The following is a 21,987-nucleotide window of genomic DNA, read 5'->3' as shown; positions in this document are numbered from 1 at the left end:
AAAGGGATATTCCAGACCATAGGACGTCATGCTCAGCATGTAAAGCTGGGGAAAGAAGAAGGAAGGGGAGGATGGTCAGAGTTACAGCGTTTGTCTTCCCAAGTCACCATTACACGTGATGGAGCCCTGCTTTCCTGGAGATAGCTGATCATCTGCCAGCCAATGGGAAGTAGGGAATGAATTCCTTGTTTTGCTTTGCTTGCGCGCACGGCTTTTGCTTTACTTATTAAACTGTCTTTATTTCAACCCACGAGTTTTCTCACTTTTTCACTTCCGATTTGCTCCCCCATCCCACCGGAGGCAGGGAGTGAGCGAGCAGCTGCGTGGTGCTTAGTTGCTGGCTGGCGTTAAACCACAACACAATGGCTCACGGAAATCATGCTATAGCAGTTGAGGTAGTTATTGCCACTCATTGCCCCCCCCCTTTACCTTAGCTGCTGCAGTTCACAGTGTCACAGCTCATTCACTTTGCTGCTGGTCGAGGCTACAAAGCCAGGCTGTGCACAGAGGTGGCCAAAGCAAAAGCACACGTACCTTTCTCTTGGCACTGCTGGGCAGATGATGGCTTTTGGCAGAGTTAAAATGGAAAAGTGTGGACAGACATGGCAGTTCACTACAGCCTGTTCATCAAAACCTTACAGACTCAGCTACACCTCCCTTAAATACAGCTGAAGCTGTTTGCTGCGACCCTTCTTCCAGCAGGTCGCTAGTACAGAAACGCAACAGCTCTTCCCACCTGCCTAAGAGCAGAGTCAGGCATCTTCAAGAGCAAATCACACCACTGTCAGATCCAGCAGATGAGAAGTGAAGTTCTTATGCCAAGCTACTACCCATACCTGTATATTTTTATTGCAGGCAAAAGCAACTGATACGGCTTAAATCACGTAAATAAGTTGGCTAAATTGTGGTAGCTGATTTTGCCTGATACAGCAATTTCAGTGTTCATTTCTCAACTTCACTGCTGGTAACATTCACCCCCAAAACACACGAGAAGGTGGTGCACATTTAGGGCAGTAATCTTTCCACCAGTGTATCTATATCTGGGAGGCAAACAACTTTAGTGTAAGCCACAGAAAGAGGTGGTTTGAGTTAGTGACTGATTTTGTCTGGCTGCAGGCTGGGCGGTGGTCGCACATACTGCTCTGCTGGGAGAGAGGTGGGGGAAATAACCCTGCCTATTAGGAGACAACAAACTGATAAAGGTGTTAACATTTTCAGCCTGAAGTTGTCTGTTGATAATATTAACTAGAAAAAAGAACCCCAAAACAGGACTTTTTTGCCAGCATAGCTGCAGTCATGTAGTGCATTTTTGGAAGCAGTGGTAGTAACAGCTCGGAGGTAAGGGGTTTGTGTTTGGGGTTTCTTTTTCTGCACTCCCAGAGAACATTGCCGCACCCATCCCCAGGTGAGCTCCTTCCTAAAGAGCCTGTATCCCCTTTAACCCCCCTTATGCCCCTGTTGCAGCACTCATGGTCATGGGATCCATCCCACCACATCTCCATGATCCCAAGCAGATGGTAGCCCTGCAGCTGCATGCAGGTCTCCCAGTTCCTCCAGTTTATTCCCTGTGCTGCTGGCATCACTGCACAGGCACCTCAGAGAGGCATCCCAGCACGCTGACTTCCTAGAAACGGTTTTGGGAATTTCTCCATGACCGTGCCTTGCAAGCACTTCTTTGCTCACATGCAGGCTCTGAAGGTGACACCGCTTAAGCCATTTTGTTGATTTTGTGACCCCTTCCCGTCACATCACCCGAGCCCTTTGCTTGTTGGTCCATCACTCCCTCCCAAGGCTGCTGGTTACTCTGTCCCTCCCCATTGTTCTTTGTGCCTGTGGTTATTTGGGAAACAGGGGGAGACTCATTTAAACTCACTGCCCTAGAAAAGAAGTTCCGCATTGTACAGATATTCCACTGAAACCTTACGCCAGGGCTGTTCAATCATTGAGAGTTTAATTATAGAGATGTTGCCTCCATACAAAAGTTGTGTTGACATAAGCTATATTGATTTAGTTATATCAACATGACTATCTTTGATTACGTCCAAGTCATGAACACATCCTCCTCTAGCTTCTGCAAGCTGAGAAGGCTACAGCTCCCCGCAGGGCGTGGCATGTATAAACCCACATATACTAGTTTTTCCATGACCATACTCAGTGTTTTTTCCAGAATTTCCAGACAGCTACAGCCAAACCAAACAGATAACACTCCAGATAAATGCTTCGTCCTTTAATTCTGCTGAAAGGAAATTTCCAGGGTGGGGGGAAGAAAGCATTTGGGTTTCTAGCTGTGCTAAAAACTTGTTAGGGGGAAGGCACGAGGTTGAGAAGAGTAACCTCTTCAAAGTCCATGTCCTCAAAACGGCGAGCCAGGGAAGCCTTTGCCAGGGACCGTTGCAATACTGGCTGCCACCCAAGGGAGATAGAAGAAAGAGAAGGGAAGGGGTGACTGCCCTTTCTTCTTTCTCCCATCTTCAGCACTCACCTGTTTGTTTTCAGGCTGGAAGGAAAGCAGAGCTCTGGTGGGCTGTCAGGACAGGACAGAGCATCCTGTAACACTGGAGCAGCGACAGCCTGGATTTCATTTTCCTGCCGAAGAGACGCATGGGCAGAGGAGGACGTGTGCCACGATGCCATTGGGAAATTCCAGCATGGCCTTGGCACAACCACACTCAACAGATTTATCCTCTTAAGCCCAGCCAAAAGCACTGAAGTGGGTTGTTGTCTGACCAGCAGAAAGTTCAGAAATGTATGATGCAGAAGACAACACCCCTGGGGCCATGGCTGGAGCAGGCTCTCACCCAGCATTATCGATACGCTGCAGTGCTCGAGGGACGTGGCAGCTCCGTGGAGGAAAAGCCATCGCTTCGGTTTGCTGTCCATCCCTGAAAAAGTTTCCTCAGGAGTACCTGGTACGGAGATTTACTCGGGTCTCAAGTGCTTCTCTTGAGCACCTACCTGTCTACAAAACCAGAACCTATTCCAACTGCATCACAACTTGAAATGATTGTGAAGTTAAATTTTATCACTGATACATTAAAAGAAAATCCATTAACGCAGTTTAAACAATTTTCTTAGCTTGCATGGGATGGTGCTGATTATATGGTAGAGTGGACACAGAAAGCCACCAGTTCAGGCTCCTTAGATTTTGCACCACGTGCACTGGCATCACTCAGGAGTCAGATAAATACAGCACGGACGGGGGGGAGCTTGACACAGAAAGCTTTTAGGTAGGGAAGTCCTGTGTGGGTTGGTACCTCTATAAAAATAGGGATTCTCCCCATTAAAACTGGCTGAACACAAGCAAATTTTTTTTTAAAACAAAGAATCCCAAAGGCAATTTTTTTTTCTGTTTTGGTTTTAATCCTCTGGGAATGTTTTCATTTTTTCAGTAAAGCAATTCAAGGGACTAGTTTCATTTAAGGTTTCATTACCAGCAACCAAAACAACAGTATTTTTCATGGATAAACATGAAATTTCAAAGGATCCCACTACCTTTGCAGGGCATTTGCTTCCAGCAAAAGACTAGTTTTTGTCAAAATCTCCCTTTAGTGAAATCAAGGAGCGGGATTGGATTTTAGCTGAATTCCAGTTTGCTTTGAGGAACGTGCCCTCCTGTGGGTATCTGTTACAGCTGCAGCAAGCGTGCTCCTTTGCAAGCAGGCTTCGTTTCTTCTTTCTTTACCAGCAGCTTTCTTAAATAAGGCTCCTTCCCCCCGACCCACCACAATACTGCACAGGCTGAGAGGGATGAGATCTGGCTTAGGCAACAGGTGACAAGAAACAAGGAAAAAATTCATTCCACTGATCACCTTGACACAAGACATGACAGATGGGTCCCTAATTAAAAATAACAGCCCTGTGATTACTCCCTATGTTCCCAGGAGGCAACTGGCTAACTTCCAAGGTTTGGAGGACTTTATCAAAGGTTGTGTGCTGGACATTATCAAGAATTTGGGGATATTGCTGGCAGGGTACAACAAGACAGGGAACATCTGCTTTGGGTTTAATACAGTAATAGACACTTTGGAAAGAATAAGAGTACATCCGAATGTGGCTTACATTTCTTTTGCAGAGGTACAGATGCCGTGCAGTGGAGGATCGTGCCCTAAAAACTAAAGTGATAACAGACCTGCAATAACACGTTGCAGGTGATATGAAACTGGGAAGGGCCGCAGGCACTTCTGAAGGCTTTCATTAAGCTCTTAGTAAATTTGAGTGATCACTCAAAACAAACAAACATGACGCAATTCAATACGGCTGAATGCAAAGGACGGTCCTTAAGCAGGAATAAGCGACCAAGGTATTGCAGGATCACAAATAACTATTTACATAGTGCTTCTGTAGGAAAGGCCTGGATTTTTCTTGCAGGAAAGCCAGAGTGTTGTTTAATTAGAAAACAAGAGATAGAGGGAAGGAATGAGAACAATCTTCAAACACATCAGAAGGAGCTATTAAGAAAAAGATACTAACCTGGTCTCCATTTCCCATGGTAAAGGTGGATGTTTATGTGCATTAGATGACTTTAAAAAAACTATTCCATCTCTATTTTCTATTTTACGGTTTATTAAGCAATGACACCCTCACCTAAAAGTTGACCTTTTTAAATATCCTTGGCTTAAGGGCCTACAACCCATTAAGAAGGTGACTTATTTTTCTTTGGAGCTTCTCAAAATCTCACCTGGCATGTCCTCAGTGCTCAGACACGCAACTCTGTGATTTTTTCCAGTATAACTCTCCTAGTAACCTATCGAAAGCAGGTACACCAACCCCAAATCTGCGGACAGAGCAAATGCTACCCAGCCAGTCCGGTTTCTCCAATTTATTTTGCCTCATGCAGTTACTTTCTCTCCGTCTCTCCCTTTTCCAGTAACTCCTTTCCTGATATGTTAGGTAAGAAAACTAATAATCCTGCGGCGTTTGGAGCTGGCTGTGTTATTGGAGTCTCCATGGGTACAAATTCCACACACTTCCTTGGCTTAGGCTGTGACATACTTTTCAGAAAACGTTACAGAAAAATACATCATAAAAGCTTTTTATTGCATGTCAATAAGGTGATCCTTGAAATCTCGAAATGTCTGACGGGGATTTTTCAAAGCAATTGGAAGGCATACATGGGGATTCTGCTGGGTTTAACTGGGGGAAAAAAAAACCCCAAAACCTGCAAACGAAAGTATTCTGTAAAGCTTTATAAAAAATGCTGCTTTCCTTGGCAGCACCTGCCTTCGAAAACCATAGAGAAGAACTGAGACCAACCTAGAGCATGTATTGGTTTTCATTATGCAGCCCTTACTGCCAGAATTAAAATAAACAGGAGAGGGCGTGGGGAGCGGAGCACCTCCCTCTCCTGTGGCTAAAGCAAGTGTCTTAGCCACCTCAGATCCATCAGTCATTTTACACTTCAGAGAAATGCCTGGGATATAGGGCTGGGTTAACTCGACATGGGTCAGGCCAGCTCCGAAGCAGCGAAGTTGATGTGTGTTGGTGGGAGATGAAATTACCCGCAGTAAGAGGAAGGACGCATCCCCGCTTGTTTTGAAAGCTATGCCTCCATTCATAATTTCTTCTTTAGGAGCAAAACCGCATTTAACCTTAACCACAAAGCCATGACCAGGCTCATCAGCATCATAGTACTATCAAGACCCTTTGGCTGCAAAGAGAAACCTCTTAGAATTTGAACAACGGAACAATCTTAACTTTCCAATATGTTTAAATTTGTCACCTCTTACCAATGCAAGGTAAAAAAGAGAAAAATCACATTAATAACAGTGTCAGTGTTTCCTTCACCAACTCTTTCTTAAGGACAGACACAAAACTCAGCCTGCATGAAATGCCAGAAAACAAGAGGATTTGGCCGTTCTTTGCAAAAAGACTGGGATGAGACGGCTCAGCATGAGCCAGGGTTCTTGCAACTACTTAATATTGATTTCCAAGGGATTTGCTTTAACTACCTGGACAGGTTTGTACATGCTGATTTGTTTTTATAGGAATCCGTATCCAGAGGAGCATCCCAACCCTGCAGGGGCAGAATTTGTAGTGATACCCACTACAGAAAGCCTGTTTTTCCCCCCCAGATGAAGGAATAAAGGCCATCCTTAGGGATAGATTTTAGGCTGGCTGCGTTCAGGACCCCTGGCGCTGCCTTGCTGGTGAGGCCAGGCAGTCATGTCCAGACTGGAAATGTAATCTTAAGGCTACAAATCCCCTTCTTCACAGAGCACAATGTTTCGAGTCTCTCCTGGTCACTCAGGGGAAGGGATTTCAAGGAAATCCCACCTGAAATCTGCTGAGTTTCCAGCCTGAACCGCTTCCAGGAGGGCAGAGGATGTCTGTGCCGGATAACACCGATTCTCACCGCAGATGTAGCGGGGATGTTCATTCAAGGGGACAAAGTGTAGAGCTGAGGTAGCTGCTGCTTTTGCAATTCTCTGCGTCCAGAGACCACAGTTTAGGCTTCATTTTCTCCCCGCCACCAACACAAAACCATCAGTTACCTCTTCCCACCCATCAGCCGGCGCTCTGGGGGTTTTCCCCTGCACAATATCCCAAAGCCTTGTTGTTCTGCACACGTGCAAATATATGTATCTGCAAGGCGACTGGATTCTGCACATTTTCCAGCTGAGCGTGGGCATCGGGAGCCGTTCTGGAGCTGCTGGCAGATGCCTCCTCCGGACTCGCTCCGGCTCCGCACGGAGCTCCCCAGAAAACACGTTTGCTGCTGCAGCCGTTCGGGGTTCGAGACTGGCATTTTGTGGACTTAACCCATTCCTTAAACCCCATGACGGATGCTGTTAGACGGATAATTTTGCATCACGATGCTGCTTCTCTCCGCATCCATCGCATCCCCCAAATGATGGGGCGTGGGAGGATGCTGCCCAGCAATTCACTTATCTTTCTAAAATTTGCGCTAAACCAGGACCTTTGGCCCCTGTTTCCCCATCAGCTCCCATCCGTCCCTGCCGCTGCCCTTTTGTTGGCTGTGACGTCACAGCCGGTCGCTACGGAAACGGTTTGACGTCATGGGGAACTGGGAGCTCAGGTAACGGCAACTGGGAGAAAACCCCGAGCCCGCCGGTGTGCCGACCGCCTTTGTGCCGTCGCCCGGGAGTCAACGGGAACTTTCTAATATTTAATAGAGGAAAAATGAACTTTTTTCTCCCCCCTCAAGATAAAAACGCGGAGCTCGCGGGATCGCGGCTTCCCGCCCCTCCGCGCCCCGCCCCCTCGCTCCCCGCCCCGCCCCCTCGCTCCCCGCCCCGCCCCTTCGCCTCCCGCCCCGCCCCCTCGCCCCGCCCCGCCCCGCCCCGCTCCGGAGCGCCAAAGCGCGCGCCAACTCTCCGCCCCGCCCCTTCCCCACCTCCATTGGCCTACCCCCGCCGCCTCCCGCCCCTCCAATGACTGACAGCCGGCCCTCCAACCGCCGGCGGCGAGCCCAGCGGGCCACGCCCCCGCTCCCACCCCCCTCCTAGCGGGAGTGGGCGTGGCCGGGCGGTGACGTGAGGGGGAGAGGGTAGCAACAGTTGCCTCGAGACCCGGCGCCAGGCGCCATAGTGACCGTAGCCCTGGAGACTGTTACTTGCCAACGGGAGCAACGCGCGGCCCCGGCGGCCGGAGCCCAGCGCGGCCCGCGGCGCCCGGCGGGGAGGGCAGGTGAGCGGGGGCCGCGGTGACCCGCCGGGCGGGACGGGGATGGTGGACCACGGGGCGGGGGGGGGGGGGAAGCCCGGCCGCGGGGGTCCCGCCCGCTGAGGGGACCTGTGGTGAGGTGGAGGGGGGGGGGTGGTGAGGAGCTTCGCGGCCTCCGCGGAGGGCGGTAAGGGACGGCGGGGACCCCCTCCACCACCACACACACACACACACACCTCCCACCACCCCCCCCCCCCCCGGCTGCGCTTCTCCGCCCCGTCCCGGCCGCAAGGTTTCGTTTCCCCGGGGTCCGCCGCCCCTCGGTGCCGCCCGGGGCTGAGGGCGCTCCCCGCGCCGCCCCCGGGAAGTTGGGAGCGGCACCGCACCCGGGCGGAGCGGGGGGGGGAGGCGACACCCCCCCCTCTCCTCCTTCCCTCCTCCTCCTCCTCCTCCCCCCCCGCCTTCCTCCCCCGCCCTCCGGTGCCGGTCCCCGCCCGGGGAACGGGGATCCAAACCGCGTGGCGACCCGGGGCGGGGTGGGGGGGGACACGGCCACGGCACCCCTCCCGCTGTAACGAACTTGTTCCCCGGTTCGTATTTTCCTTTAACTCCGTCTTCTGAGCATCAGGTTCGGAAGAAACCTCGGTTGCTACAAACCCCGGCGGGCTCCGGGGCCGTGTCCCAACCCCGCTCCCGCCCCGGTGGGAGCTTGGAAGTGCTGGGGGGGGGGTCGGGAAAGGGGGGAGACGGGCCGGCCGGCCCCTCTGCCCTCCCGTTAGGAAGCTTGCGTACCCCTGGTGGTGTCTCCGTTTTCCCCCGGGCGTTTCTCCTAGTCTTACTGGGGGGAGTGGGGGGGTTGGTTTCAACTCCAGCTCATCCCTATAGTTTGCCAGAGCTCTGAAATCCCAGCACTTGCTTTCTTGTTGGTCTTAGAAACGAGCGAAAAATTGCAATAAGACCTATTTTTAAGCATCTGCCGTCTATTCTTGACTTGGTTTCTCCTGTTTGTTTTGAATAAAGTGTGTTGTGAAACAAGACTTGTCTCCTGTTAAAGCAGATTTTGTGTATGTGCCTATTTCAAGTGTGAGTGCCTGCAGTCTGATTAAATCTTTCCATTCTTTTTACTTAGATACTACTCTAAAGTGGGGGGGGGGGGTTGGCTTTGCTATTGAAGGAAGCAAATCTTTCTAATTAAAGAGCAAAGTGGAATAAATAATAATTTTATTAAATCTACTTTATGTTTTTGCACTTGGAATATCCTTAAACCGACCGTGCTCAGCTTCAGATTCATTTGTTAGTCAAGGCTTTTTTTGTCTGCTTCTGCCCAAACTTTTCAACTCTCTATCTCGGTTACAAATCAGTTGAGAATAGAGAGTAAATTGCCGGCTTAAAAAAAGAAAAAAAAATCAGTCTCAAAATATAAACCTTAAGCTCCCAAAGGCTGGAGTTTCTTCTTTGCCTGTGCTGTTTGACTGTTTGGTGTGAGTTTGCTTCAGTCAGTTTAAGATGAATTCAGTCTTATCTCGGGTTTTGTTTTGAAGTTACACGTCTAGTGGAAGGCAGTCTGTGGAAGGGAAGGCATCTTGGATGGTCCTCTCATGGTTACCTAATTCAAGATGGGTTGAACCAGCCTCTGAAGGTATCTTTCTCTGTTGGGGGAGTCCAGGATGAGCAAAGTTTGACTTCTAGATGGCTGAAGTCAGGTGAGGAAAAAGCACACTGTAGGAACAAACTGTGGGTGTTGGATATCTGACATCAGGACTGGGACGTGGTGGCTCTGACAGTGATGCTCGTTGTTTCATTTTGAAAATCTTACTGTGTACTTTAAAAAAACCCAGCACATCAACTGGTTCTTTACCTCTCAATATTGCTGTCCCAAGGGACATGAAATTTATTTGAATTTTGTGAGATGTTTTGCATCTGCAGAAAGGTGTGGGCATGCTCTGGGTCGGTTTTTTTTTAAGCCTTTAGAGTTCATGTTCTCAAAGCTGTTCCTGTACCAGTGAGGTTTGGAAATACTCATCTTTTTAAATGGAATCTGGGTTCTCAGGTAGCTGCGGGATCTTGGCCTTAAGGGTGAAAGTGCACACAAAAGCAAGCGAGGGGTTGACAACTGGAATTTCTTTGTCCCCACTTGCTCTCTGCAAAATGGGGAATGATCCCAGCTTGCTTTCTGCAAAACAGGGAATGATCCCAATGCATTTGTGGGTGCTGGTAAGAGCATCTGCTGCCACAGAGGAACACAAGAGCCAGGTCCATCAGACTTCACATGGGACTCCCACAGACAGTCCCTGCTTTGCATTTCCCTGCTGTGCCATTTGCATCTCATGAATTCCTCTCATAGTACCGTGTCCCTGTCCTGGGGCCCTGCGTGCCAGCTCTGTTTGCTGTGGAAGGGTCCGAGTGAGCGCGAAATCCCAACGCTGTGCTACAGCAACCGGAGAGGGTGTGAGATGTGCAGGCAACGTGCTGGGTGCCATGGCCATGGCCCAGTGCAGCAAATTCTCCTTTAGCATCAGATCTGCCCTCTCAGAGAGAGCATTTTGTCAGTTTGGCATATAAGTTTGTAGGTTTGGCAGATAAATTTGTAGATTTGGCTTATAAATTTGTAGTTTGGCATATAAATGGAGGCTGATCTTCATCAAGGGACTTGGCACCATGTGTCCCATTGAGTCCCCCCCTGCAGCAGGGGTGGGAGGGAGGGAAGGGGTTGCCCATCTCAAGACTTAAGGCTGAGTGCAGTCTTGAGAGAGTAGCTGTTAAAACGTGTGTTAGGTATGTGGAGGTACACTAAAAACATGCTTTCTGTATATTTTTGCCTGTGTAAATCTGAAATTTAAGGCTATAATTGATGAAGACATGAGCAGCCGGTGCCACTGATGTCATGTGTCCTGGCTATCTCTTGGGGTAAATTCTCCAGTGGAGAGTATTCATTGCCACTAAGTCACCTCTGTACTTGTTACCCTCTCTGTGACAACTTCTTCAGGGCTGCCATAAATGTAAAGCCTCAGTCAGTGGTTAATAACTGCAGCTTTTCCTAGCTCGATCGCAGTAAAATAGATGGCGCCAGTCATTGTCTTTAAATAGTCTCACGCTTGTAACACCTCAGAGCATTGACAGCTGTTATGTTTAATCACAACATGTTTTTGCTTTTAATACAGGCCTGTAAACATAGCTGTTTTAACATATTCTAGCATATTTTCCTTGTTCAGTTTTAGTACTCAAGAGCTAAAAGCGTCCTGCGGCATGCAGAGTCACAGCACAAGGAGGGCAGTGCTGATTCAACAGGCGTATCTTACCGCTCAGCTTCGCAGCCAAAGTTTCTGCTGGAGGCTGCCGAGTTATATTTAAACCAAGTTTTCCCCTCTTTCCCTCCCTCGAAACAAATGCCAGCGCAGTTAATGTCTGGACGCCTGCCAGCTGGAGCAAAGCGCTGCCCTGACCAGCGTGCCAGGGCTTGCCGTGGGTGCTGCAGAGAGGAGCGCCTAACCTCCCCCTGTGTCAGTGCATGCAGCTCCGTGATCCGGGATTATGTTTCTGATATTTGAAACATATGCAAGGTTTCTTTCTGTAATCTGCGCTTTGAGACTCAGTATTTTGTCTTATTTGGACTGGCAGTTCTTTATTCCTGTGTTCACGCATTCACAAATCCACCTTATTGTCTAAGAATGTGCTGGCTTTCTCATGTTAGGCTGTTTCCATCTAAGTTGCATATGAACTAATTATGCCATAAGTACATAAATAGATGACAAAACATTTCTTCAGCGCAAGCCGTGTACCCCTTAATAGACTGAACAAAGAGGAATCCTTTCATATGGAGCACTACCTACAGACAATCACTTTTCTTAACACAGAAAGCATGGAGGAAATTATTTCAGGGCACATCAGTACACAAACTGTTTCCAGTTGGTGGGGAAAGGGAAAAAAACCAAACCCACCTTCTTTTTGGGTCATCTTTTTATGGAAGATGGCTATGTCTGCATTTCACCCAGCTAAAATACAAGGACTAGAAAAGTTTAAATTTCCTTGATTTAGCTGACTTGTTAAAACAATATATAGTTACGGATAGACATGATTTCATGTCAATGAATGCAAAAATCTTCCTCTTCCGATGCTGTTCCTGCTTACTTATGACACTGGGGAGTTAGGCAGTATCTATCCAGCAAGGATTTACAAGGAGTATTTTAAATTGCAAGAGAAGCAAGAGTCCTCCCAAACACAGGTTTATAAACTGTTTTGTTTTGTTGATCTGGTATTACACCCGAGTTGAGAGCTGTAGAAGTGCCAAATGGAGCCATTTGAAAAGTAATTTAAAGGCAATTGATAAGCTTGCTTTTTTTCCTAAATTAGATTTCTATTAAGAAATTAGGAATTTCTTTTTCTGAACTTAATAAATACTGAAGAAGTCTCAGCATAGTACAAACATAGAGATAAAGCTTTGAAAGAGATTAACACTTGAACATTGCAGTTGCTTTCAAAGAAACGGGGGTCACAGAATGCTGTGCCAATGATGACTTTATATAAAGCAAATGCAAAAAAAAAAATCAGATTCTTTGTTTTCTTGTCACAAATCAATACTCTGCTGAAGGAAATCCTCAGTGTCTCTAGCAAGAAGCCAACAGGAGAAATAATTGCATTGACTGCAGCGATATTCCTCATTGCTGCATCATGTAGTTCACTGATGCATACTATGACCGTCCAGTCTCCACAAATGATTTTTTTCTGTTTGAGGTAGTTCTTCTCTGGCTTTACATGTGGGAATATCTGAATGTGGATGAGGAGAAACAACAGCAGGTACCTGCATGTAGGCTAGGATGAAGACCAGCAGTTTGAGACACGTCCCTGTCTTCTGTGGCAGAGTGACTTCATGTTCAGACTTCTTCAGGGCAGCACTAGTTTTTACAAAGTCTCTAAGCCTTACAAAGAAAATGCAGGACACAACCAGAAACAAAGCACAAGCGGGAGGCAAGAAGGCTTCTGTGGATGCCACCGTGTCCAAGATGCATGTAGCAGCGTCTGTCCATGGCGATCAGCACCTGCTCTTCAGGAGTTGTCCTGCCTCTCGGGACAGCCCAAGCTGAGCTGATAAAAGCACTTTTCTGTTGCTTGCTGCATCTATGCCGTGACTTCTGCTACCGTACATAGTGCCGAAGGGTGTGTTTCCTTTCTGCGCCCTTGCCAGCTGACGCTGTTCTGCTGGGAGAAATTCAGTGTGGGTCAAGGTTTCCAATACGTTGCCTGCTCAGCTGTCCTCATAGGAAAGGATTTGTGTTGTACTGTGGTACGTGGCAGCAAGCTCTAGGGTCTGGGGCAGGAGACGTGCCTCCAATCCTGCTGCCTCCTCTCTTAGCCACCGAGTGGCTCTTGGTGTTGTACACAGATGGAGATGTTTGCATGCGAAATTATATTTTCCCCATCCCTTCTAGAGAAGAGGTTCATGGCTGGATTTACTTTTCTCCCAAGCAGCTTTGGAGCACGCATTTTGCCTTTCCCATCGGGAACTGAACCCATGCTCGCACGCACCAGCAGACGCGTGCTGCAAACCTGCGCGCATCTCCTTTGCAGGTGTGTTATGGATGAGTGAATCCTTGTAAAGTCCACATAGCATGAGTGAATCTGGGAGTGAAGAAAGATGGTTCTGTCTCCATAGCTGAGTTTTGTAAGTGCCCAACTCATTGGGAAGCGCTAGGATGAAATCAATACCGAATGTATGCGGTGATGCACCAGTTATCTAGAAGTTTGTCTGGGATTACGTGGTTGGTGGTTCTTTGAGGTTAATGCACGGCAAAGGCCCCACTGAACTGAGCCCATAATTAAGGATGTTGCTTCTTTTGGAGATGTCACTAGCTAAGACTGACAAGAAACAGGGAAGTAGAGAGAAAGGAAGAGGTGCGGGTGGAATGATTATAAGCAAACAACCTAAGCATAATAAGCAATTTCCTTAGCTGCCACCTAGTAAGTCATTGTGAGACTATTCTTTAGTATCAGCTTAAGATCCCGTTGCCACCATGACAACCATGGAACTATTCTGGATAATTTCTGGCTTAACACACAGCTGATCAAACATTCACCTTGTTTGGGGAATTATTAGTTATTCTGTTATTCTGTTTCTTCTAATCTCTGGTGGAGGGTATCTGGGATGCTGGGAGTTCAGCAGATTTTAGAAAAAGGAACCTCATGCTGACAGGTAAAACCCATAGACAGGCCTGCCTGTGTGTAGCTGAGCAGGTAGACAGTGGGACACTTTACAAGGGCTTCTTTTTTTTTTTTTTTTTTTTTTTCCCCTGAAACAGTGCTACAGTGATTAGAGAAAACAGGGCACTGAGCATTTAATTTTTATTGTTATCCTGTATAGACATCCAGCAGACCTACAATGTGGTGCAGTGATGGCCTGAATACAACACTGCTTGAAGTTATTCTACTCACTTGATTTGGAAAGGTTATTTATGGTGGATGCATACGTCTTCTGGAGTGGCACAGTCTAGACGATCTGAGCATGTTGCATCTGATGATAGCTTTTGCATGGAGGATTGCTTGGACTAGACGCTGATGTAGTGAAGCTCTAATCGCCTCATGTGAAAAGGCCTTTTTCTTTTGCCTGGTTGCCTTTCTCCAGGATCTGATCCTGAGCTGAACCAGTGCTTGATGATGTGTGGGTTGGATTAGTGCTTCTTGTGCCTAGGATGGGTTCAGAGGGCTTTCCTTGCTGGTAATGGACAATTTCACAACTAGACAATTTCTTAAGTATCCTTTACTTGGCATATAAATGAGGCTGTGGGACTGGCTAACAAGGCATAGGGACAGTAACTCCAAATGCAAATGCCATTCCTCTGCCTGTCGCCTCATGGCTGTGGTGGGAGAGGTTTCACCAGTGTCTGAGGACAGAACTGAGTCTCCACCTGGACAAAGCAGGGCTGGAGAAGGCAGCCTGTCCTTACCAAGCAGCGTATTGCTGCCTCCCACGGGAGAGCATGCCTGTTCTTCACGGCTCGGCCAAACCTTTTCAGTCTGCTGCAACCCACGCTACCGCTGGAGAAGGGAAGCAGAAGGCATCTGGAGATGTGTGTGATTAAGTGGACAAATGGCCCATCTCCATACAGCCGGGGGATGCTTATGGGAAGCAAGGTTGATGGCCGGATTCTGCACAGGGCTGGATATTCCAGTTGGTGCAGCCAGATCTGGGGCCTTTCTGGACAGCAGGCAGTAGTCTCCTATTTTCTCTTACGCAAACTGTGTTCTTGTTTGGGCGGTAAAGAGAATTTTTTGCATAGCCTCTGATAAGACGAAGCTTGCAGAAAGCGGGGAGGAAGCAAGTTCCAAGATAAGACCAACCTCTCAGTCTGGTGTAGGTACATTGTTTATCAGTGGTGTCGCCTCGCTGGTCTGTGCAAGGATATCTTTCTCCTTCTTTCTCCTCCCCTGAGCTGTCTTGGATGGTACAGTCAAAAAAACAACTTGAAATCCACCTCTGGGCTGTGAAATGAGGGGGTAGATGTGAATAAGTGCACATGGACTAGTTCTGTCTAATTTATCTTCAGTCTCTGCATTTAAAGAAAATATTTTATATGCTGTTTAAACCCCCACCCTCTTCCCCCCAAAAGAAGATGAAATGCAGATCTTTTCAAATATTCATGACCTTAAATGACCAATCATGGGAGGAAATTTTTCTTTAATAGGTACAGATAATAAGAGAAATAATGGCTTCTGGTCACCAAGCTAATCTTCAGTGCTTCCTTCTTCCTAGCAAATATTTATTCTTCCTAATACGATAGATGTGCACCATTGTTCAGAAGACTTGCACCCACCAGGAAAGTGAAATATCCCTCACCCAGGTCCTAAAACCCTTGAAGAAACTGGGGCTTACCTGCAGGCTACCCATCCTCCACAGTTGTTTGAACTCGTAATGCAGTTTTTTCTATATTAATTACCTTCCTGCAAACTGTAAATACAAAATTCACCCTTCATGTTTTGGACAACAGCTCTGTTACATTCACCTGCGGAGGCTGGAAACCTGCAGCACTCTCACTTGAGCTGGGCATTGCAAAAGCAAAGGTTGTTCCTACTCGTGGCTTAGCCTAGGGATCTGTTGGTGTCAATGTTTTCCTTTAGGAATAGCATTTACTATGGTAGTTTCCATAAGATTGCTCCCAACACCATGATCAGATAATATTCACCAGATAGGAGCCACTGGCAGGCAGGAGGCACTTAGATGGTTAGAAATGCTGCTTGCTGTGCTAATAAATGGACTTCTTTAAATTTCAGGGTATTGTCTTGTACGCTGCAACCATTAGAGATAATTGTGTAAGGTAAGGAGTTGTAAGCCAGATAATTCATGTTTCAAATTATACTGGAGCAGCAAAAGTGCTTTTTGATTCTTATCACTGCTATTTTCCACATTTTCATTCTTCCCAATCTGGATGCTGCTCAGAATTTTAAAATCTTTAAAAAAAAAAAAGAAAAAAAGAAAAAAAAAAAAAAGAAACAAACCAAAACCAAAGGAAAAACAACAGAAAACCCCAACTTGTCTTTAGATAAAAAGTGCAGTCAACATTTCTGTAACACTTAATAAACTGTGTATTCCCAGAGGTCTACCTGGCCACTGAAATTTTGAGTCAGTTCATTATTTAGTCTTTCTTGAGGTAGAGGCACTAAGTAGAAATAGCTTCTTTTAGATTCATTAGATAATGTCAGTTAAAAACCATGATTGTTTGAGCTGTTACAGTGCCAGGAAGCCCATGTACCCCGATGACCTGTTACCCTCTCTGCCCCAACATGCTCGCAGTGGTTTCATGGGAGAGGCAGAGCAAAGATCGTCTTACGCCAAAGATGGGGGTTAATTATTTTGTGCTGGCAGCGGTGTTTTATCCCTCACAGAAACCTCCTCTGCAGTCCCCATCCAAGGCATTCCAGTGTGATGCCTCATCAGCTGCTGCTGCTGCGTCATCTCCGTACTGTTGGGAAGAGCTGTCGCCACAGCCTTGCGTTACTAGGGAAGAGCCCGATGTGCCCTCACCTAAAGGATCTTTAGGCTATTTAAGATATGTAACCCTTTTAGAGATCAACTTCACTGAGAGCAAACACCCTCCTGTGCCTTCACAGAGGAAAAGCATGACGTGCGAGCTGTCATGTTGGTGCTTAATAAACAAACTACAAACGCCTAATTATTAGAGTTGATTTTTGGGAGTCGGTATTCTGATTCTTAGCAAGGCGTGCGGACAGAACATGCACAACTGTAGGCCAGGCATTGCCTTTCTGTTTATTCCACTGTATCTATTGTCATGGTGGATTACAACTGAGCAGGGTAGAGGATTGCAGGGTAAGTCTTTCCTAAGTACAAGCTGCTGACCAGCTACTTTTCTGCATCTTTTTCATGGATACGATCACTCATAAAAACATGATCTGCCTTATTGTAATGCTGAGGAATTTTTAAGTCCCCTACTACTGCCCTGTAGGGAAATGTACTTTGTCTTTAGCTCCACAGGTACTATGCAAGCTCTGTCTTTGTATCTCATTTGTAAAAAGGACTAATCATCAAATCTTTGATGGGGACTGAAAGGAGACATTTTAATGTCAAAACATGTGAGGGTTTGTCTGTCACAATAAAAGCTCTCTGTATGTTTATGCAGGCCCTGGGGCTATATCCGTATCTGTGTATGTGGAAATGCATGTGTATTTTATTTTTTTTATATATATACACACATACATATATAAATATACCTGTATATGTACATAGAGATACATTATGATAGAGTGTAGTTCCACGAGAACGCCATGCTGAAGGATGTTTATTCCACATTTCTGATACACCTCCTTGCCTCCGGACCCAGTCCTCGCTGGGGTGTCCGTGCCACCGTAGACTGTCCTGCGGGACTGTGCTCTGAGGCATAAATTAATCTCTGATATAGCAAGTCCCATCTTTTTCTGATCCAGAATCCAAGTCTATTGGTATCTGAGTCTGTTTGGGAAACCCTGCTTTATTTGCTCTGTGCTTTCATTTCCATTTTCCATTAGGGAAAAATTCAATACCTGCCTTTTTTCCAGGAGCCAGAAAGTTGAGATGGGTAGACTTGTAAGGATTAATATTTGTAAAGTGCTTTGAAATCCTCAAGTGATTGCTGCTTTACTCGCTGATCAAAATCACATATGCATTTTTTGGATGGTGTCATTATTAAAGGTCTTTTCCAACCTAAATGATTCTATGATCATCGCTCTGCTTCATGCCCTCTCAGAATGCTTTGTGCAGAGGCACTTGCCTTTTACCCTCTGGACACAGAGAACAGGGATGCATGCTGCACGGCTCTGGCTGCTCTGTGTCCTCTTATGAGAAGCATAAGATGCAACTTCGATGCAGTTGCTGGCTTCTGTTTGCTCCCCTGGATGTGCATGGGAATGGTCTTCCAGGAGAAGCACCTACCTGGTGGATTTTCCTCCCCCAGTTTGCTCTCCCTTCTGCAGGGCGCTGGCTGGTGGAGATGCAGAAACCATGCTGAGAGCCATGTTTTGGTCCTGATATACTGAGAGAGGGAAAACAACTAACCAACCCCTGGAAAAATTATTTAATTGAAGAAATGTTTTTTTGGGGGGAAAAGGGGGATTGGGGGGTTTCTTGCTGAAGTGACTCCACTATCATTCTTCAGTCTGTTTTACAATCCAAGTGAACACACATGTAGAGTGCTGTCAAAAAGTGAATTTTGGAACAAAATATTTGAGAAGATGAAGAGCTAAACTCTGTTGTTCCATGTTGCTCTGTTTGCAGTACCCAATGAGAAACACAGAATAGTTTCAGTGACACTCCCTCTCTTTGCACATTTCAAGAGACAATTTATGTCGTGGATTGAATTTTTCCAGCTGTATTCTAACCTCAGGTCCCTAAAACTCAAGCTTTTTTTCTTAAATGCCACCAAATAACTAAATTAATACATCATACATTGCAATCCTTATTCATGTTCCCTGAAGAATTACTTAATACTTTGGTGATGAGTCTCTTCTTAGTCTATCATTAAGGAATTTTTGTGATAGCTTTCATTTTGGCAGCTACTTGGTTGAATTTATATTGTGATGTTGGACAACAAAAAGTTCCACGGTGAACATTTTGAATGCATCTCCTGATTTCTAACTGCTTTCTTCATATATGAGGATTGAATTACATGATTAGCCACAACATTATGCAGTATTTCTGCTGGAGAAAAGTAAATTGTCTATGGATTAATTTCTACTTTACACTTCTGGCTTATAGCCATCCTAGACTAACAGTGAATTGAAAGTTGGTAAGAACTGATAGCCTGTAGCCTCTCTGCAATAATTTTTATACCTTCTTCTCTATCAGGTTTATAAAAATTTTACTAATTTTCTTGCATCAGAAAGGTAATGGTTGAGCTACTGCCTATTCCCTGGAAGCATAAATTTCCCCCAAATCAGCAGTAGCATATGCTGATCAGTTAAAGAAGGTATGCAATAATATGGTCCAATAATGTAATAACATAGGATTTTAATTTTAAAAGCCTGCCCCCCTCTTCGCCCCCCAGAAATCTTACTCAGCGGGGTACAGCGAGTTGAGTGTCTTATTCCTTTGAGACAATAGTGTGTTGAAAACCTATTTTGGAAGGTAATCTAATCTCTGTACTGATACTGTTGTACGAGTTTATAACAACAGTCAGTGTTTTCCCACTGCAGAAGCACAAACAACGTTCTTCCTTGGACACGTGTGCATACACTCGCAGAAGTTCAAGGCTGCAAACAATTTTGTTTTAATTTTTTTTTTCTCTTTGCAACTGGCTTCTGGCATTGTTGCTGTAACTGCCTCTTTCCTAGAGACAACAATGTCTCTTGTGAACTTAATATAAGCTGCTTGTAGTACTTCTTTGAGTCCGTTTCTTGACTTGTATCTTTGAAAGATCCCTCTGTAGTTTCATATCAGTGTTGGAGGGTGAGCTAGCTGACTTTTTTGGCATATAGCGATTGTGGGAGAAAAAAAAAAATCTGATGTGAATGCTCAGCTGAACAATGTGCATTATTTCTACTGGAGTGCTTTTTGCCTGAGCAACATAAGTGCAGATATAGAGAAGATGATGGTGTTTTCTTTTTCCCCTCCATCTGCAGAAAGTAGAACTTTACCACTAAGAAAATTGTCATACTTGATTTTTAAAAACTGGTGTTAATGTGTTGATTGTATGTACTACTCTGACCTATACCACTGAACTAAACCCATGCACTTCTGATTTACAACTTGCTGAACAAGAACAGAAGCTGACCATTCTGTCCTGGAAGATTGAACTGAAAATTCAGGATTAACAAAATCTACTTTTTGCCTTTGAAACAGGCAGATGGGATCATTTAACATATCACTTCCTAAAGTTTATTTTGACTTTGCTGAAGTTTATTTTGACTGAAATCTGATGTCAAGTAGCATCCCAAGCAAATATTTAAGAATAAAATACCATATTGCTGACTTACAACTCTGTTGCTGTTGGTTTAAACTAACTATGGTTATAAAATCACTGGTATTGGCAAAGATTCTGTTAGCAGAACAGTAATTGTTTGTATATAGTATTTTAAACCAGTTGTGTTTTGTGCTATTACGTTAATGGAAAGCATGTTTTGACATCTTCCCCTTAGCTCCCTGACTAAACTGTCTGGATTTGGAATTCCATCTGGCTGCACTGAAGAAACTCTTCCCTCTATTCCCCATCCGAATCTTTTCTCGGTAAATAAAGGAGCCCCTGAAAAGGTTAACTGTTTTTTAAGAGAACAAATCATTCTGCTTTTAAAATTGGCAGTGCAATGGTCTTTACTGGCTACCTGCTGATCTGAGGCTCTCCAGAGGTATTGGAAGCTTTTTCTAAAATGCTTTGAGTTGTTCGAAGCACGTTTGGCTCATAAATACCTACAGATCATAGCCCATGAGAGAGCTATGAGTCAGGGAGTAGGAAAGGGCCGAGTATGGATGTTTTAGAAACCCCAGTCCCAATACTTCAAGTAACAGAATAAACTGATGTTTCATTTGACAGTGCCAAAACTCATCCATAGTTAATGCTCCTTGATCTGTCCTCTCTCCGCTTCATAAATGTCTTTTTTTTCTTCTTTGTCTCTTTGGGGAAGCATGCTGCAAACAGTGGATTAGACCTATGGAATGGTGAGATTAGTGTTAGCTTGTATCTTAATAGAATCATCGAATGGTTTGGGTCCGTGGGCGGGGACACCTTCCACTAGACCAGGTTGCTCAAAGCCCCATCCAACCTGGCCTTGAACTCTTCCAGGGACGGGGCATCCACAACTTCTCTGGGCAACCTGTTCCAGTGTCTTACCACCCTCATAGTGAAGAATTTCTTCCTTATCACTAATCTAAATTTACCCTCTTTCAGTTTAAAGCCATTACCCCTTGTTCTGTCACTACATGCCCACATAAAAAGTCTCTCTCTGGCTTTCTTGTAGGCCCCTTTAGGTACTGGAAGGCTGCTAGAAGGTCTCCCTGGAGCCTTTTCTTCTCCAGGCTGAACAACCCCAATTCTCTCAGCCTGTCTTCACAGGAGAGGTACTCCAGCCTTCTGATCGTCTTGGTGGCCCTCTTCTGGACCCGCTCCAACAGGTCCATGTCCCTCTTATGTTGGGGACCCCAGAGCTGGACGCAGTACTGCAGGTGGGGTCTTAGGAGAGCGGAGTAGAGGGGGAGAATGCCCTCCCTTGACCTGCTGGCCACGCTGCTTTTGGTGCAGCCCAGGATACGGTTGGCTTTCTGGTCCGTGAGCGCATGTTGCTGGGTCATGTTGAGCTTCTCATCAACCAACACCCCCAAGTCCTTCTCCTCAGGGCTGCTCTCCATCCCTTCATCCCCCAGCCTGTATTTGTGCTTCAGATTGCCCCGACCCACGTGCAGGACCTCGCACTTGGCTTTGTTGAACTTCATGAGGTTTGCACGGGCCGACCTCTCCAGCCTGTCCAGGTCTCCCTGGATGGCATCCCTTCCCCCCAGCACATCGACCGCACCACGCAGCTTGGTGTCATCGGCAAACTTGCTGAGGGTGCACTCAATCCCATCTTCTGGCTTTCTTTTTAAAGACAGGTTTATGCAATTCAGTCAATGAAAGGAAAATTAAGAGAGAGCGGTAATGGGTCGATAGCTAAACAATTCATAATTTAAGAAGTGAATCCCCAATACCACTGGAAGGTATGAATGCTGACTGATTCCTCTGATGCTTTTGAAGCTGTGCAGCTCAGACAGGCGAATCAGTTTGAGGTGATTTAGTCAAGCCACCTGTGCAATCTCTCTTACAGAAAAATCCATTGAAAGCTTCACAGCCCACACAGAAGAGCAGGCTCTTGGCTCTTAGTGTCTCAGACTGATCTCCCTCTACTTCATGTAATGAC

General features: G+C 46.0%; 1 protein-coding gene across 3 annotated transcripts in view; it reads left to right on the top strand.

Moving 5' to 3' along the window:
- Positions 1-7,506: 7,506 nt before the first annotated feature.
- Positions 7,507-21,987, top strand: part of RFX2 (regulatory factor X2) — a 62,404-nt gene continuing 47,923 nt past the window's right edge. For 2 of the 3 annotated variants that reach the window (XM_075038119.1, XM_075038118.1), the window contains exon 1: positions 7,507-7,647. The gene's annotated coding sequence lies outside the window, so the exon portion shown is untranslated. Of the gene's footprint in view, positions 7,648-9,305; positions 9,327-21,987 lie in introns of those variants that run through there. The other variant, XM_075038120.1, reaches the window with a different exon arrangement.

This window comes from Buteo buteo, chromosome 10 (assembly GCF_964188355.1).
Source record: "Buteo buteo chromosome 10, bButBut1.hap1.1, whole genome shotgun sequence".
Taxonomy (NCBI): domain Eukaryota; kingdom Metazoa; phylum Chordata; class Aves; order Accipitriformes; family Accipitridae; genus Buteo; species Buteo buteo.
The sequence above is the reverse complement of the archived record's forward strand: the minus strand, read 5'-3'. Positions and strand labels throughout refer to the sequence as shown.